Here is a 15,472-nt window from a genome sequence, read left to right as displayed (position 1 = left end):
CCGATCGTACTATAAAAAATAGGCATTTATTTTTGGTCATCAGGATAGAACAGTCACTTTATTTTCGCGAATTTTTGAGATATTAACACCGTCTTTTCTTTCAGTCGATAAAGCAAGGCTTTCTAATAATTTTTCACCAAAGAAACCCTATAAATTATTTCGCGGACACCGAAATAACAGCGTTAAAGGGTTTAAATTGACAGATATTTGAAACATCTCGGAATATCAATAGAAGTCGCGCAGTTATGTAATATTTCTTCACAATAAAATAGAATATGACACAGACAACCTCGACGGATACAATCGAGTGCTTCGGATGCTGATAAGATGGAACATTTTGAAAATAATTATGAAAAACGTCGAAATTTCTTATAAAAACCTTGATGTTTTGTTAAATAAAATGGTTTTTCCGCGAACAAGTTTAAGTTTAAAGGTTTGGAAATATGCTGCAGATTTGGAGGAAGATAATCTGATACGAAAACAACCGTTATTTTAATACACTGAGGGAAATTTTAGCACATTTTTAAATTGAACACACCCTTTGGACTTCGAGTTTTATATGTGTTCTTTTTTCGGTGTCTGCGACTGTTCTCAACAGTGTTATGCTCCAATATAAATGGACCAGGTTATGCTCTCTATACCGGATTTTAAGAATTAATAGTTTTTTTAACTGAACTCGCAAATCTAAAGGCCCCGTTTTCGCGGGAAAACACAGTCATAGAAATTGAGGTTTTTGGTTTCATATGTTGTTTTACAAAGTACTAAAATTTCCCTCAGTGCATTAAAATAACGGTTGTTTTCGTATCAGATTATCTTCCTCCAAATCTGGAGCATATTTCCAAACCTTTAAACGGCGGACTTGTTCGCGGAAAAATCATTTTATTGAACAAAACATCAAGGTTTTTATAAGAAATTTCGACGTTTTTCATAATTATTTTCAAAATGTTCCATCTTATCAGCATCCGAAGCACTCGATTGTATTCGTCGAGGTTGTCTGTGTCATATTCTATCTTATTGTGAAGAAATATGACATAACTGCGCGACTTCTATTGATATTCCGAGATGTTTCAAATATCTGTCAATTTAAACCCTTTAACGCTGTTATTTCGGTGTCCGCGAAATAATTTATAGGGCTTCTTTGGTGAAAAATTATTAGAAAGCCTTGCTTTATTGACTGAAAGAAAATTCGGCGTTAATATCTCAAAAATTCGCGAAAATAAAGTGACTGTTCTATCCTGATGACCAAAAATAAATGCCTATTTTTTATAGTACGATCGGAAAATTGATCAGAAAATCATTTCGCGAAGAGCTAGAAACATATTTTTTTCTGTGTTTGATACGTAACATCATAGACGTTAAATCCCCTCAAGATTAAAAACGCAGATTCATTCGTTTTGGGATAAATAAGCTAACATTAACAAAAATGTAGGTGTTCTATTCTACTGACGTGGAGTGTATATAAAATTGAAATTTGTTTGTGCCTTATAGACTCGAAAACCGCTGAACAGATCTCACTGAAATGTTTAGGATACATTGCTACATGGCCTGGAATGAAAATAGGCTATATCATTTTTTGAAATTTCGCGTTGATCTGGAGATATAGCATCAAAACCGGAGGTACCTCCAAAAAATTTAGATTTTGTATGCAAATATCTTTAGAACTGTTACAGATACAATCTCCAAATTTTGTATGTGTGATGGAATTTTGTGTAGAAATAAATTTACTAAATTTTATTCAAATCGGTTCAGATTTGGATATATGTAGCTCCCACATACATATATTTTCGGCCGATTTCCTTATTTTAACATGCTATTTATGTCCAATTTCAATGAAATTTGGAATGTGTGGCGGAATTTGTTTTAGAAATAAATGTGCCAAATTATATCGAGTTTGGTTAAGATTTGGATATAGCTCCCAGCTACATATATTTTCGGCCGATTTCCTTATTTTATGCACCAAACACGCTATATATGTCCAATTTAGATGAAATTTAGAATGTGTGATGGATATTGGCCTAGAAATATATGTGCAAATTTATTTTGAAATCGGTTCAGATTTGGATATAGCTCCTATATATATTTTTTTGCCGATTTCATGTATTTGATGCACCAAACACACTATATATGTCCAAATTCACTGAAATTTGGAATGTGTTACAGAACTTGGTCTAGAAATAAATATGCCGAATTATATCGAAATCGGTTCAGATTTGGATATAGCTCCAATATATATTTTCGGCCGATTTTCCACATTTGATGCACCAAACATGCTATATATGTCCAATTTCGCTGAAATTCGGAGGATCTGACGGAATTTGTTCTAGAAATAAAACGTTAATATGGATATTGCTGGAAATCCAATAACGGAGTCTGAAGTAGAACAAGCAATTATAACACTAAAGGACAAGAAATCGACAGGACCTGATCAAATCCCGTCCGAAATGCTGAAACTAGTAGATGGACGCAATATACCAATAATAGTAAAACTTTTTAATTATGTATATGACACTGGTCAATACCCACATGACTGGCTACTATCGACCTTTGTAGCGATACCAAAGAAGACTAATGCAAAGAAATGCAGTGAGTACAGGCTCATTAGTCTTATGTGCCACATTCTAAAAATATTTCTTAGAATAATACACACAAAAATATATCCTGCATGTGAAAAAGCAATGGGAGACTCACAGTTTGGGTTCAAAGAAGGCATGGGGACGAGAGAAGCTTTGTTGTCCATGCTGATACTGGTGCAGAAATGCAGAGATGTCCAAAAAGATGCTTTCCTCTGCTTCATAGATTACGAAAAGGCGTTTGACACCGTTCAGCACGACAAGTTAATCAAAATATTGAAGGACATTGGAGTTGGGGAAAAAGAAATAAGATGCATAAAAAACTTGTATTGGAATCAAAAAGCTCGGATGGAGATAAACAGTGCACCAACAGACGAAATTGAAATTTCAAGAGGAGTGAGACAGGGATGCATATTGTCCCCTTTGCTGTTCAACATTTATTCCCAGAAAATATTTAAGGAAGCCATTGAAAGCGAACGAATAGGAATAAAAGTGCATGGTGCAACAACATACGCTATGCAGATGACACTGCAATAATAGCTGCCAGCATATCTGGTCTACAAAAGCTCATAGACAAAGTTACTTGTGTGAGCGAAATGTATGGCCTAAAAATAAACATTAAAAAAACCAAATACATGGTTGTGAGTAGGAAGAACGATCAATATAACACCACCCTAAAAATTAAAAATAATAATATTGAACGAGTCACAAATTTTACATATCTTGGGGTATTATTAAACTAAAAATGGGATTCGTCAAACGAAATTAAACGACGTATAGAGATGGCCAGAGATGCCTTTTTCAAGTATAAACAAGTATTAACAAACCACGACATAAGCCTCTCAACAAAAGCCAGATTTGTGAAATGCTATATATGGTCTGTACTACTCTACGCAGTTGAGACGTGGACCATCAAAATTACGGATGAGAAAAAGCTTGAATCCTTCGAAATATGGGTCTATTGAAGGATTTTAAAGATACCCTGGACCGACCATGTATCAAACCAGGACGTTCTAAGAAGAATGGGATTGCATACCTAGGACATCTCATGAGAAATGACAAATATAAGTTTCTGCAAACCATTATAAAAGGTAAAATAGAAGGAAAAAGAGGAAGAGGTAGAAGAGAACTGAACTGGCTGAAAAATATGTGATTTCGGCTGCAAGAAATAGAGAGCTGTTTATGCCTGAATAATCATTATAATATAAATATGAACTTATATTAACACATTTATAATTCTATTGTATGATCGTTTATATCCGGATAACGGATTTGCAAATAAAGAAGAAGAACGAAATTTGGTCTAGACATAAATGTGCCGAATTATATGGAAATCGGTTCAGATTTAGATATAGCTCGAATATATATTTTCGGCCGGTTTTCCACATTTGATGCACCAAACACGCTATATATGTCCAATTTCGCTAAACTTTGGAGGGTCTGACGGGATTTGTTCTAGAAATAAATGTGCTAAATTATATCGAGATCGGTTCAGATTTGAATATAGCTCCCGTATATATTTTCGGCCGATGTCCTGTATTTTATGCACCAAACTCACTACATTTGTCCAATTTCGCTGAAATTTGGAATGCGTAACGGGATTTGGTCTAGACATAAATGTGCCAAATTATATCGAAATCGGTTCATATTTGGATATTGCTCCTATATATATTTTCGGCCGATTTTCCAATGTCGCTGAAATTTGGGATGTCTGACGGAATTTGTTTCAAAAATAAATGTGCCAAATTATATCGCGACCGGTTCAGAATTGGACACACTGTATACGTCCAATATCACTGAAATTTGGAAAGCGTGACGGAATTCGTTCTAGAAATAAATGGGATAAATTATATTGAAATCGGTTCAGATTTGAATATAGCTCCCATATATATTTTCGGCTGATTTTCTGTATTTTATGCATAAAACACGATATGTCTGTTCAATTTCAATGAAATTTGGAATATGAGACGGGATTTGGTCTAAAAATTAATTTGACTAATTATATCGAGATCGGTTCATATAGGAATATAGCTGCCATATACATTTTCGGTCGATTTCATGTTTTTGTTACGTATGTATGTTCAATCTCAATGAAATACAAAAATACCATAAACGCTCCATAACAACCCTGAATAGGTATATTACGCCTTCATATCTCCTATATTTATTCGTTAAAATATTAAAAACGTTAATATAATTATGCATTCCATTATATTTTATCGTAGTCGGGGCAGCAAAGCGCACCAGGTTCAGCTAGTTATATATAAATTTAAAAATCAAGGTAAGTTACCTGCAATGGCTGGTTCTTAATTTCATTATTAATTAATTTCATAATTTAATTTCATCTGATACAACGACATTACAGCTTCATTGCAAGGACACAAACCCATAACATCTTCATCTTCACGGCCATACCTAAAAATAAAAAAAGTAAAATAAATATCATGGTAAACATTTTCTTTAAAATTTATGTTCAAGTGAAAATAAAACCCTTGCATTCATTTTGATATATTTTTCTCTCTTTTCTGCAGATGTTCTGATGTTCTATTTTTCATTTTATAACGGCAAATGGGCGACTAATATCTTTCGAATAAGCTATATTTATTTAAAAGCCGTTAAAAATGGTTAGGTTATAGTGTTTGAAGTGTAAAAACCCTTTAAAACAGGAAAACGCGTTTTCTCCTGCTCTAGGCTGCTTAGAAGATACCAACAAGAAAATTTTATTTCTTATTTCATAATACTCTATTTATTATCTTTTCATACTTTTTTGGCTTTTTTGGTATTTAATTTATTACACTGTGACACAAAATGGAACTCAAAGTCTGGGGGGTGGAAAATTTCTTTTGGACATGAAAGCCCTTGATGAGTATACTAAGAACCCAAAAGGAAATTTTCGCCATTTGATTTTTTCCCTATAATGCTTGGGAAAATAGCTCCATATCTCTGTTTGGCGTTGTTGTAGCATCGTTTTGAGGTGACATGTCTTCAGTAAAATCGATTGGCGAATCTTTCTGTAGAACATTTCATTCTTCTAACTCGATGCTTTCCATGTCCTTTTCGTCCTTTATTTCTTGAACCGTAGTGAAAGTACCACAAGATGCGATTTTTCAGCATCCAAATATTTTACAAAAATGTTGCTCAGAAGATTTTACGTACGGTTCTCTTTGACAACTAATCGATTCTGTCCCGCTTTCATTGTCATTTTTGACATTTATTCGGACTTGGTTCAGAATTAAACTATGTTTTGTTTTTCTGTATATTCGTTATTGGTTATGCATTGGTATGTAGACATTACCAATGGGTATTGCTTATGTAGACATCTGGGGTGCTTCTGAAATATTTACCACAAATAGCTCTTGTATTGATGAACATGTTAACAACAAATTTTCTTGGAGGATAGATCCGGTTATCTCAGTTTTTGAACCGGATATTCCGACATTAAAACCTATTTTTGAACCGGTTTTAAGTAACCGATTAAACTTATATGTATACCATTAAAAAGCTCATAGAGTTGTCAATCAAATTAAATTAATTCGCTTATGAAAACTTTGCTTTTTGCAGTTCTAGAACAAAAAAACAAGTAAGAAAAGTCTATAGTCGGACGGAGCCGACCATGGGATACCCTATACCACTATCCCTGGACAATCGCTCTCCACGGAACTTCTTTTCAATGATTGTGAAAATATAATTATTAAATATCAGAGATGTAATGTATAATACTTATGACCAAAACCAAAAAGTTATCTACATTTTTGTAGCAGGAAAGGAAAATTTAGTTCACACAAACTAAAATGTAATGAAACCCACTTATGTAGTACTACAACTTCCGTTGTTTAACCGCCACGTTATTGAAATTTTTACTAATTTCACACAAAAGTTTCAGTCCATTTAACCCGCTAAGTATTATCTGATCTTCACGTTGGTTTGTACGGTTCTTCTTCATCATAAACCCAAACTTTGTTTAAAATTTTGCGGGTTATTATTTTGACCTACAGAGCCGCTACAAAATTGGTTAAAATTTTGTTTTTGGTCCGTTTCATCCCCTGAACATTTCACGATCATCACCAAAAACTAATAATTTCTATTCTGGCCCGAACCCAACCTCCTTACAAAATTCGTTACAATCGGTCCATAATTGCGGCCTTAAGCTTGTTTACAATTTTTAATGGACGGACACACATCGCTTAATCGCTTTATCTCTTCGAGATATGAATAAGGGGTCTAGGACGAATATTTCGTGGTGTTACATAAACATTTGGAGAGACAATAAGTAGCATGGGATAAAAAAGTGGTTCTCTACACAGAACCCATTATATATTAGGCAGTAGGCCGTTATCTAGCAAACACTTTATTGCAATTTACATCAGAGGAAAGATCAGTAGTTTTTTTCCATATGTAGGCTACTTTGCGAAATATATATGTCCTAAAGGAATTAAAATATCGACCAAAAATAAAATTTTTATATTTATACCCTATACCACAATGTGGAAAAGGGTATTATAAGTTTGTTTTGGTAAAAATTCATGTAACACCGCGAAATATTCGTCGGAGACCCCCAATGTGGTATACCATTCTTCATATCTCGACGAGATAAAGCGATTTTGAGATGTGTGTCCGTCCGTCAGTCCGCCCGTCCGTCCGTCCGTCCGTCCGTCTGTCCATTATAAATTGTAAACACGCTCCAGGCCGCAATTATGGACCGATCGTCACGAAATTTTGTATGGATGTCGGGTTCAGATCAGAATAGATCCCTATTCTTATTGGTGATGATCGTGAAATATTTAGCGGGTGAAATGGACCAAAAACATAATATTTATCCAATTTTGTAGCGGCTCTGTAGGTCTCAATAATAGTCCGATAAACGCGTAATTTTAAATAAGGTAAGAGTATATTACAAAGGGGAAGCTTGCAATTTGAGATGGCGATCGGATAATATTTAGAGGGTTAAATGGACCAAAACTTTTGTGTGAAAATTGTGAAAAATTTTAATATACAGCTTATATCTTAATTCCTGGAAGTGACATTCCGGACAAGTGAGATATACTTGAAAGTGGAACGCTTGAACTTTCAATTGATGCCAATTATGTTGGTGTGCATGATCAGATAACAGAGTTACAGCCTAATATATCCCGTTATTTGTTTGTAGTGTAATAATAAACTCGCTAGAAGTCGCAATTATACATCAAAAGTCACGAAATTTTGCACCGGGTAAGAGTGCAGGTCGAAAAAGATGCCTACAATTTTGAATGATGATCTGATATTCTTTAGCGGGTGAAATGGACCATTACTTTTGTATGAAAAATATAAAAATTTTATTTTTTGTCGATATTTTAATTCCTTGAGGACATATATATTTCGCAAAGTAGCCTACATATAGAAAAAAACTACTGACTTTTCCTCTGATGTAAATTGCAATAAAGTGTTTGCTAGATAACGGGCCTACTGCCTAATATATAATGGGTTCTGTGTAGAGAACCACATTTTTATACCATGCTACATATTGTCTCTCCAATAGTTTATGTTACATCACGAAATATTCGTCCTAGACCCCTTATTTGGTATGCCAAAATTCATATATCGACGAGATAAAGCGATTTAGCGGTGTGTGTCCGTCCATTAAAAATTGTAAGCAAGCTTAAGGCCGCAATTACGGACCGATTGTAACAAATTTTTTAAGGAGGTTGGGTTCAGACCATATTAGAAATGATTAGTTTTTGGTGATGATCGTGAAATATTCAGGGGATGAAATGGACCAAAAACAAAATTTTAACCAATTTTATAGCGGCTCTGTAGGTCAAAATAATAACCCGCAAAATTGTAAACAAAGTTTGAGTTTATGATGAAGAAGAAGCGTACAAACCAACGTGAAAATCAGATAATACTTAGCGGGTTAAATGGACTGAAACTTTTGTGTGAAATTGGTAAAAATTTCAATAACGTAGCGGTTAAACAACGGAAGTATTAGTACTACATAAGTGGGTTTCATTACATTTTAGTTTGTGTGAACTATATTTCCTTTACTGCTACAAAAATGTCTTAGTCATGCTAGGTCATAAGTATTATACATTACATCTCTGATATTTGATAATTAAATTTTCACAATCATTGAAAAGAAGTTCCGTGGAGAGTGATTGTCCAGGGATAGTGGTATAGGGTATCCCATGGTCGGCTCCGTCCGACTATAGACTTTTCTTACTTGTTTTCATACAAAAGTAATGGTCCATTTCACCCGCTAAAGAATATCAGATCATCATTCAAAATTGTAGGCATCTTTTTCGACCTATACTCTTACCCGGTGCAAAATTTCGTGACTATTGATGTATAATTGCGACTTCTAGCGAATTTATTATTACACTACAAACAAATAACGGAATATAATAGGCTGTAACTCTGCTATCTGATCATGCACACCAACATAATTTCATCAATTGAAAGGTCAAGCGTTCCACTTTCAAGTATATCTCACTTGTCCGAAATGTCACTTCCAGGAATTAAAATATAAGCTGTATATTAAAAATATTCACAATTTTCACACAAAAGTTTTGGTCCATTTATCCCTCTAAATATTATCCGATCGCCATCTCAAATTGCAAGCTTCTCCTTTGTGATATACTCTTACCTTATGTAAAATTACGCGTTGATCGGACTATTATTGAGGCCTACAGAGCCGCTAGAAAATTGGATAAATATTAGGTTTTTGGTCCATTTCACCCGCTAAATATTTTTCGATCATCACCAATAAGAATAGGGATCTATTCTGATCTGAACCCGACTTCTATACAAAATTTCGTGACGATCGGTGCATAATTGCGGCCTGGAGCGTGTTTACAATTTATAATGGACAGACGGACGGACGGACGGACGGAGGGACGGACGGACACACATCTCAAAATCGCTTTATCTCGACGAGATATGAAGATTGGTATACCACATTGGGGGTCTCCGACGAATATTTCGCGGTGTTACATGAATTTTTACCAAAACAAACTTATAATACCCTTTTCCACATTGTGGTATAGGGTATAAAAAATATCAGTACGCGCATATATGAAGATCAAAGGCTGGGGGGTAAAAAATTCTTTTCGGCGATGAATGTCGATGAAGGTAATATGATGAACCCGGAAGGACAGTTTTGCCATAGGTCAAACTTCTGAATTATAGCGAAATTAATTATTTCTTGACAAAATATACAGACCTACATGACAAAAACATAGCGACATTTTATCATGCCATAACTCAGAAGTTTGACCTATGGCAAAACTGTCCTTCCGGGTTCATCATATTACCTTCATCGACATTCATCGCCGAAAAGAATTTTTTACCCCCCAGCCTTTGATCTTCATATATGCGCGTACTGATATTTTTCCTTAAAAACGGTTTAAGAAAACGGTTTTTTTGTTCTAGAACTGCAACTAGTAAAGTTTTCATACGCGAATTAATTTAATTTGATTGACAACTCTATGAGCTTTTTAATGGTATACATATAAGTTTAATCGGTTACTTAAAACCGGTTCAAAAATAGGTTTTAATGTCGGAATATCCGGTTCAAAAACTGAGATAACCGGATCTATCCTCCAAGAAAATTTGTTGTTAACATGTTCATCAATACAAGAGCTATTTGTGGTAAATATTTCAGAAGCACCCCAGATGTCTACATAAGCAATACCCATTGGTAATGTCTACATACCAATGCATAACCAATAACGAATATACAGAAAAACAAAACATAGTTTAATTCTGAACCAAGTCCGAATAAATGTCAAAAATGACAATGAAAGCGGGACAGAATCGATTAGTTGTCAAAGAGAACCGTACCTAAAATCTTCTGAGCAACATTTTTGTAGAATATTTGGATGCTGAAAAATCTCATCTTGCGGTACATTCACTACGGTTCAAGAAATAAAGGACGAAAAGGACTTGAAACGCATCGAGTTAGAAGAACGAAATGTTCTACAAAAAGATTCGCCAATCGATTTGACTGAAGACATGTCACCTCAAAACGATGCTTCAACAACGCCAAACAGAGATATGGAGCTATTTTCCCAAGTATTATAGGGAAAAAATCCAAAACTTCATCGCGCGATATCTCAGAAACTTGACCTATGGCGAAAATTTCCTTTTGGGTTCTTAGTATACTCATCAAGGGCTTCCATCTCCAAATGAAATTTTCCACCCCCCAGACTTTGAGTTCCATTTTGTGTCACAGTGTAATAAATGAATTTTATTTGTTCTAGGATATTTTGTAATGGCTTGCACACAAACACGTGCTATGGACTGCATCCTATTCTACCCCAATGGGTTAGTTAAGATGCAATGCCAAAGGGTCAGTTGAAATGCAGTGCCAAAGGGTCAGTTAAAATGCAGTGTAATGGAGTGCTTCTTTCCGGGGTCACGCTCTTGTAAAAAGAATGATTTTACTGCCTCTTTGGAGGCAAACTTTTTGATGGTGCATTATATTGATCTGCCAAAATCATAGATATCTCTTCCCATGGCTGCAAGAAATTCCATTTAGCTTGGGGTTCCGTTTTTTCAATATTCGATAAATTATGTGCCAATAACATTCTAACAATTACTTTTGCAAGTAAACAATTATTCGGGTACATGATTTTTTGATCATTTATTGTACGGGTACTTACAAACTTATTTAAGCTCATGACAAAATTATGAATAAAATCGGATCTTTCACGACTTCAATTGCACTCATGAAAATTCAATGAAAAGGATCGGATCTTTCACGACTCCTTTCGAACTCATGATAATTCGATGTAAAAGATCGGATCTTTCACGACTTAATTTGAACCAATTTAAAAGACCCAGTAAAAACATGGCATCTCATGGAATCACTTCCATAAAATTTTGCCGGGATTTTATACGCTAAACTATAGTATGGAGGGTATATTAAGTTGGTTTTTCCGCATTGAAATACTTATTTGTAACCCTATAAAGTATACATATTTTTGATCAGGATAAAATTCTGAGTCGATATAGTCTGTCGAAATCAAGATACAACTTTAAATTTTTAAGATAGAGCTTTTTAATTTGGTGTAGAAGTTTTTATTATATCGGTCCAAACATAGTTTAAGTTCGAAGAGGGACCTATCGGTCCACCTCTTAATTATTTGTGATGTCAAAATGTGTTGTGCTAGTTTTAAATAGATATTTTGGTTTAATCGGTTTTATTCAAGAACGCATAGATGAAATTCTTTAAAGAACATATGTTTGGACGATCTATGCCTAGTAGAAATATTACGGGACCGAGCCATTTTAGCGAAAAGTTTTGAATATTTATTGTGGAGGTTACTGAAGGAGTGGACCACTATGGCACATCTTCGAACTTAAAATTAGTTTGGACAAAATATTACGAAGGCCAAAGTTTGGAACGAATCGGCTGATCCGTTCGAGAGTTATTGTGCGTCGAGCCAGCAAGAAGGAAGGAGATGGCTAAAACGACTCCAAATTGTCTGAAACAGATTTCATCCAAACATAATTGGGGTCTAAAATAATTATGTCGATAGGGCACATTTTGATCGTATGGAAGTGTATATGACCTCGTTAGCCTAGAGGCTAAGGGTATAAAAATGCTACACCAAAGCGTGGACCTATGTTCGCAATTTTGAGGGGGCTATTATATTTTTTGTGGATAGATTTTTGGACCACCTTGCACTTAGAAGGCCTAATTTCAGCCAATTTAAGGTGAAAATTTAGGTAATAACTAGACATCGGATTTTGCATATTTGCATATTTTTTATTAATAAAGATACGAAAATTCTGATTGGACCAAAAATCCGTTTTGAAGAAATCTGAATGCAATGGCAGGCTCACATTTTTTATTTTTTTGCATATTTGCATATGCACAAAATATGCAAAATATGCAAAAAATATGCAAAATATGCAAGTAATTTTTTTGACAAAAATTATCAAATTAAATTTAGAAAGTCATCAAAAAGTCTTCTAAATTAAGTTTATTGCCGTTAAACGTCGATTTCTTAGCAGATTATTATGTTATTAATTATTATTCCGCCACAGCAAACAATCTGGAATAAAAGACTTAGACAATTTTCTATAACCCAGCTTTCTTATTACAACATGAGTTGCTTTCCTATACAAATTAGTTCAAAAACTCAATCAGAAATGTCAAAATTGTCTGACAGATAAGAAATGAGCTAGAAATTAAGAATAAGAAAATATTGAATATACATACAATTTTTCATATTTTACTAAAAACATATAACATATAAAAAACATATACAGGGCAATCATGAATATTTCTCTCTGAATTTTCTGCACGGAAAATAATTTTAAAAAGTGAAATTCTTTTAAAATCAATATTTGTTAAAAGTTGAAAACTACTAGATTCGCTTCATTATGGCGTATTCTAGTCGAATCGACAAAAATATTCCCTTTTTGGGCATAAATATGGAAATAAAAAATTGTGAAATTGGGGAGAGGAAACAAATTCCGCACGGAATTTTTATTCATGATTGCTCTGATAACTATATTTTAATACCCTAAGGGTATTATGTCTTGGTGAATGAGTTTGCAACATACAAAATGAAACGAAATACACCCACAGTTCCTTTTGATGATCTGCATAGATTCGCACTTATCCATCTGGCCGTGCCTTTTTGAAAACAAAGTACAGGTCACATTTATAGACCAATTCGCATAAAAATTGGAGATTTTTTGGCCCTAGGGCGATCCCTATTTATTTTGGTAAGGATCGATTCAGATTTGGATATTGCTCCCATATATACAGTTTATTCGCGATAATCCCTACACCACATGTTTCGGCGGTGTCCGAATTATCAAATTGACCGGATTAACGAATTGTAAAAAAATAAATTAATTTCTATGATTAAATCACTCGTGGAAGTTATATAATAATACTTTTTAAATTGTAATTGCTAATACCGAACACTTAAATAAAAGTGCCCTACGTGTAAAAAATAGTGTGATTTTTCTACTCGATAATCCGGACATTTTAATTGGCATTGCCCGTATTTGTTCCAGAAAAAACCAATCAGATTGTGAAAGTAGAGCTAGAAATATGACATTTTTAAAGTTTACATCAGGATGTAAGCAAAATAAGAGACAGATGTGGAATTTCATCGTTTTGTAAACTAAGATTCCTTGAAATCGCTGCCTTTTAGGTGTATAGTGCATTTGGAAACTTTTATGACAATATTGCGGGGAATATTTTTCTTGATATATTTATATGCTATACAACAAGACCAATGAGTCATAAAACGTACAAGGACAACCTTGTACTCGATAATTTTTACTAAATGTTACTGAAACAATTTTTTCACCAACTTCTCCATTAAACAACTGTCAAAATTCGAAGCATTGGTAATAATTAGTACAAATTATCGAGTACACCGACAGGTATAAATTAAATAATTGTCTATACAAAAGGATTTTTCGACTGTGTTATCATAATTGTTTTCCTGTAGCAGGAATGAATTAACTATATTTTTAGCATTCCAAATGCTTTTCCAGCAGAAATATGTGAGTGGTTTTGCCATGTTAAAGATAATTCCAAGGTTTTTGACTTACTTTACCACTACCACGCTATTGTGTGGTTTTTCAGAGTGATGTAATTTTGCACTAATCATTGGGTGTTCTTCATTTTGCTTATTATTCATCGTGGATGGGCAAACAATAATGCATTACTTTTCGCCGAGGAGTGAACATTTCCCAATTCAGCATTAAGCGGTTGTATGCGTACAATATAGATCGATATTATAAAATTATGTATTTTTAGTGCATTAAACTAAAACCATGTTATCAACATTAAAGCGGCAGTTAGACCATTTTTCCAAAGAAGCTTTTTGACCACAAAGAACAAAAATTACCGATTTATGTCTGTATAAAATATATTCAAATCAAATATGTGAATATTCAAAATATATACTTCTAATAATAGTTATATTCCAGAACCTTGAATTGTAAAACTTTACATTTTCCCTTTTTCCAAACTCTAGAAAAAATTGAACTTTTATCTAACAAAAAATTGCGATGACTAACTTTAGCTCCTTTGTTTTTCTGCTAGACAATTTTGGCCGATTAGAAACTATCACCATATTTGGACACGTTGATTTTGACATTTCCGATTGAGTTTTTGAAATTTTAATTCCTATATTATAAGAAGCAACTTATGTTGTAATAGGAATTCTGGGTTATTTTACATTTTCTCACCTTGTGAAAGCTGATTTAAGTCTTATTAGTCCAGATTTATTGCTGTGGCGGAATATCTTGAGAGTCTCAATAACATAATAATCTGCAAAAAAACTATGTTAAACGGCAATAAACTTAATTGAGAAGGCTTTTTGATGGTTTTCCAAATTTAATTGAAAATTTGAGTCCAATCGGATAAGAAATAAAAAACATGCTAAAATCCGATGTCTAGTAATAACTTCCAAATGCCTAAACCCTAAATTCAAAATTAAAGCAAATATAGATGTAGATAGAGTCTTGAAAATAGCTGAAATCAGGCGGTACCGTTGTATGGGGGCTATACTTACATATGTCCATAATTTTTGGTGCTGATTTGGTCACCCTAAATGCCAAATAATAGTTAATTCGGTCTTTCCAAAACGTCAGTGTTCCTTCTCAATTTTTATGGATGATCAATTTTACCATAGTATAGAGAGTGAAATGGAAACTGGTTTTCGAAATTTCGAACACTGGCGCGAACACTATATCTGTAGAAGTAAAAAAAAAATGATTTATGTGCTTTTATTGATTTATTTTATCATTTTTGAACGAAAAAATATTTAAAGAGTGGTATCGAGTCTTCTTTGGTCCCACAAAACTTTTCCCCGGAAATGTGCCAGTACTGCTCCACGTTTTGGATAACCCCCCAAAGAACGCTACCGCCCGATTTTCGGGGGTTTTCAGAG

General features: G+C 34.0%; 1 protein-coding gene across 4 annotated transcripts in view; it reads right to left on the bottom strand.

Moving 5' to 3' along the window:
* LOC141396711 (uncharacterized) overlaps nt 1-15,472 on the bottom strand; it is a 253,927-nt gene that overhangs the window by 57,458 nt on the left and 180,997 nt on the right. For all 4 annotated transcript variants that reach the window (XM_073972348.1, XM_073972344.1, XM_073972345.1 and 1 more), the window contains one exon: nt 4,861-4,985. The gene's annotated coding sequence lies outside the window, so the exon portion shown is untranslated. The remainder of the gene's footprint in view (nt 1-4,860; nt 4,986-15,472) is intronic.

This window comes from Musca autumnalis, unplaced genomic scaffold (genome assembly GCF_047663935.1).
Source record: "Musca autumnalis isolate F117 unplaced genomic scaffold, ASM4766393v1 scaffold_3, whole genome shotgun sequence".
In the NCBI taxonomy this organism is placed as follows: domain Eukaryota; kingdom Metazoa; phylum Arthropoda; class Insecta; order Diptera; family Muscidae; genus Musca; species Musca autumnalis.
This window is presented reverse-complemented; position numbering and strand designations above follow the sequence as displayed.